Source organism: Silene latifolia, chromosome 11 (assembly GCF_048544455.1).
Source record: "Silene latifolia isolate original U9 population chromosome 11, ASM4854445v1, whole genome shotgun sequence".
NCBI classification, from domain to species: domain Eukaryota; kingdom Viridiplantae; phylum Streptophyta; class Magnoliopsida; order Caryophyllales; family Caryophyllaceae; genus Silene; species Silene latifolia.
The window spans coordinates 73,854,486-73,859,187 of NC_133536.1; positions in this window are offsets into that span (position 1 = coordinate 73,854,486).

Below are 4,702 nucleotides of genomic sequence, written 5' to 3' on the forward strand. Positions count from 1 at the left end.
ATAAAGCATTTTTATTACTAAAATAAATCTTATTTAATCCCATTACAATAAGATATCAATATTCTCTCTCACAAGTAAATTGTTCACTTTTAAGGAATTGATTACCTTGTATCGTCATACAATTAATCAATTTATCCATTAAGGGAATTGTCCTTTAGGTGTGACCTTAAGGGATCAACTGACCACCACCGTCACACGACAGTGATGTCAAACTCTAGTCAGCCAATCATTACCGATTAATGATGATCAGTTGATTATATAATAAATCATCCCTCACATATTCTTAATATGAGATTTAATTATGATATTAAATCATGTGATCGCACTATTGTTGAGGACACATTTTCCAACAATCTCCCACTTGTCTGAGACAAGTGTGCGTCACCAATTCTCTTGTCCTATTACAATCTCCCACTCAATGCAAGGTGTCTTGCAGGTCGTACTTACATTTGATCATATCTTGAGTGGTTTCCTCGATCTGGAGAGTAACTGTCTGACCAGAATTATCTACTATAGACACCTTCCGAGCGTGGCCACGCATTTCCAGTTAACTATTCCCCGAGTGGCCTTGAGATTTCAAATAACCCTGACAAGGGGTGGACAATTCCTATCGCCCTATTCCCTTCGTTCAGCCACAGTCCATCATAACCCAAAATATACCCAGTTTGACCTCATTTACGAAATCGTAGAGTATAAATCAAAGCTAATCAGAAGTTGTGCCAACTTGGGCGAATAGTCTCTAGTCAAAAGAATTGACTCATAAGAATATTATAGTAACTCTTGCCACGACCAGGCTTTATGAATTACCAGAATTCTATAAGCGGTCACTGCCCGACAGAGAGTCCCATACAGTCTGCCTATGTGATCGACTAGTCATCCCATATGACTCTATGACAATTGAACTTGCCATCAATCGCATCACACTCTAGTCACTTCGAGACGTCACCTCATATAAGTAACTAGGGGCGAATACCTGTGGACGCGGGTCCACGGGGGCGCTTGGGGGAGAACAAGCGTTTGCATTTGTGGAGTCGCCACCAATTTATTGTGGAAAATTGGAAACCGTTCGAATAACTCGTGTCATGTCAAGACACAAAGTAGTGACATGAACACCAAGAACTTGTTACCCTTAGCATTTTATGTCTAGAATGACTCTCGTGGATGCCAATGAACACGGATGTTCACAGAGATCTGGAGTAAGGGGTGAGGGTACGTATTAGGAAGCTCTTTTAATCGAACACCTAATCCCGCCCGCCTCGATAGCGGCCTCTACTAATGATTAGGGAAAATCGTCTATACTTGATATATTGTCGATTATATGAATGCAATGCAACATCCATTAGACTAATCCTAGCATGTGAGAATTAGACTAAGTCGGTGAACACGTAGTTTATCATACAATTAATGTCAAAGTCGGGATTTAAGTTCAATTACATGTGAAGGCATGCAAGTGATACAAGAAATACAAAATGAAATTACAATGAAGGAAAATACAATAATTACATTGGATTAATTGATTTATGTCGAAAATACTTTCAAAAACGGATAATTTGAGAAAGAATAAATAAACAAATTAACGAACAGGAATTAAGGGTGATAATACGACTAATAGTTAACTAAATACGTAATTAGTAAACTAGGTGATGCGTGTCTTTTATATAAGGTTTTCACCTCATTTTTACACGCATTTCTGTGCTTTTTATGTAGCATCTGGCTACAAATATCCCCGAATATTCTACTTTGGTCCGTTATTTGTAATTTGCAGGAATTGACTGAAGAGGAGCTAAATCGAGCCTTAATTGTCCCAATTGTATGCATTCATGGAAAATAAGGAGCCGGAGCTTGGAAATCTAATACTTGGAAGACGCATGAGCTGAATTTGGGAAGCAATTCAAGTCCTAACGTGCCTATATAGCTCGATCGAGTGGTTAACTGCTCGATCGAATGCTTTATATACTCAAGATTGATCGATCGAGCAGTTTAAGGGGTCGATCGAGGAGTTTTTACAAGAGGTACTCGATCGAGTGGTTTATTTCCACTCGATCGAGTGGTTTGGTGATGATTTGCTCGATCGAGTAGATTACTTCTACTCGATCGAGTGGGTTCCTGCGCTTTAGTTAATTTCCGCCTAACTATTTCGTGGGCTTTGTAATTAGTCCATAGATTAGGTTTTAGGATGGATTTAGAGTATAAGACTGAAGGAGTAAGACGTACTGGGGCTCTCTCTTCTCTTCGGCTCTCACGTTGGTTTTACTCTAGTTCTTGCTACTGTTCTTTGGATTTTGCCTTTCTTTTACTCTTTGCTACTCGGATTTGGAACACGATTGGTATTATCATTTCACTTTTATTCCTAATTATATTTATTGTTTTAATCACTACTTCTCTTTAATTGTTATCATAGTTACTTCATTTGAATCCTTGTTAGTTTCATCACCATGTTTAACTTTAATTATCAATTCGTCATTATCGTTAATTCATTGGTTATGAGTAGCTAATCTTCTCATGCTAAGACTATAGGGGATCCGTAATATGAAGGGAGAGTAATTGATTTACTAGGTTAATGCTGGTACTGTCTTTGTTGTTTAAATGCTACAATTAATTGTAATTGCCTAATTGAGTCGACGCAGTTAGACCTTTATTCTTAGTGATCCTTGACCTGGACCGAAAGGTTGGAAAAGGTAGACTAGTGGCGAACAATAGAGTATTGCAGTGAGGGCGAAAGTTAAGCTGTTTACACTTTAGGGTGAATTAAGGACCGAAAGGTGACGTTCGCTACCCCTTAGACCGTATTGCATTGACCTGGGACCTAGATTACTTGACCGGACGATTATGGTGAACCGATTGTCTTAGCTATTCTTCTTTATCTGTTAAATTCCTTCCTTTTATTTCTCTTCTCCTTGTTCTCTTTAGTTTAGAAATCACATTTTATAAACCCCCAATTTGGTTACTTGACGAACTTAATTTTAGCTGACATTTTCCTACCTCTCTGTGGATTCGACTCGACTTCCCTAGCTATATTAGTTAGAGCCAGTTGGTTATTTTTGACAGGTACGCGACAGACGTGTCAAATTTTGGCGCCGTTGCCGGGGAGGTGGCGCAAACTTGTTGCTTTAATTAAGTTTGTCCCTCGTCTCAAGGAATTCATTCCTTGAGGCTGATCTCATTTCTACAAAGTTTTGATTAGTTTTGCAGAATAGTTGTTGCTTGAAGGTTTATTTGCCAAGATGCCTACTATTACGGAGCATAAAGAGCCATGTGGTAGATGTGGCACGGAAGGGCATGATCCTATCTTATGTATGGAAAGTGTTGAGCGCGTTCTTGCCTACCAGAAATACAAGCAGGGAGTTCCTTTCTCCCAGCTGTATGAAGAAATCAAGAATGATTCTACCCCTTCTACGCCGGTACCACAGCCGGTCTCTCCTTCTGCAAGAGAAGAAATTGCCGAATTAAAATCCATCATGTTGAGTATGTCAATGATGTCACGGCAATCTGAAACGGTTATATCGGAATTGAAAGAACAAGTCGCGTAGTTAACACTCGCGACAGACCAAGCCAAGCTTTTTCCAATTTGCGATCCAGTCAGTGCAACGAATTTTCAAAATGACCTTACTCATGAAGAAGACGAGGTTTTGATAGCTGACGATAACTCGGATGATGATTTAGACGAGTTTTTGAAGGAAATACTTGCTGCGTGTGCTGTAACCACTCGATCGAGTGACTTTTCTACTCGATCGAGCAGTTTAAACCATCCTATCACTCGATCGAGTGAAAATGGTGGTCGATCGAGAAGCGCAGAATTCCATGTTGGTCGATCGAGTGACAATTGTACTCGATCGAGTAACTATGCTGATGAAATCACTCGATCGAGAGATAGACATGGTCGATCGAGTGAAATAGGAAAAGCAATTGGTCGATCGACTGATAAAAGTACTCGATCCAGTACTTTAAGTGGCGGGGGTTCTAATTTACTATCAAATACCGCCACCGTGTCATCTTCCCCTGCTGTGGAGACGTCACGCATTGATAAGGGCAAAGAAAAAGTTGCAAGGGCACTCATCGCTACCAGGGTACCCTTCCCAAGTCGTCTGAAGGACGCAAAAATCGAGCAGCAGTACGGTAAGTTTGTGGACGTCGTGAAGAACCTCCAGGTAACTGTCCCCTTCTCCGAACTTGCTACTCAGGTACCCACTTACGCCAAGTTTATGAAAGATATTGTGACGCGTACGAGAAATTTGAGTGAATTTGAGACGATTTCATTTATGGAAGAGTCTAGTAATTTGCTGTTGAATAAGGCCCCTCCAAAAATGAAAGACCCGGGCAGTTTTTCTATTACCTGTGTCATAGGCAATATGGTTATTGATAAGGCCCTTTGCGATTTAGGTGCCAGTGTCAGTGTCATGCCCCTTCCTGTCTGCAAGAAACTGAAGATGAGTCATTTTAAAGTGACTAACGTTACCCTACGAGATGGTGATAGATCGTTAGGAGGCCCTTAGGTGTCTTAGAGGACGTGCTCGTGAAAATAGGCAAGCTTTACATCCCAAGAGATTTCATTGTTTTGGATATAGCCGAGGACACCGGACCCAAATTATCTTAGGAAGACCTTTCCTTTGCACACAATTTGGGTCATTATTGATGTCGACAAGGGCGTCGACTCTTACGATAGGTAGGGGATTATCACATTGATCGCCAAGACTTTAGCTCA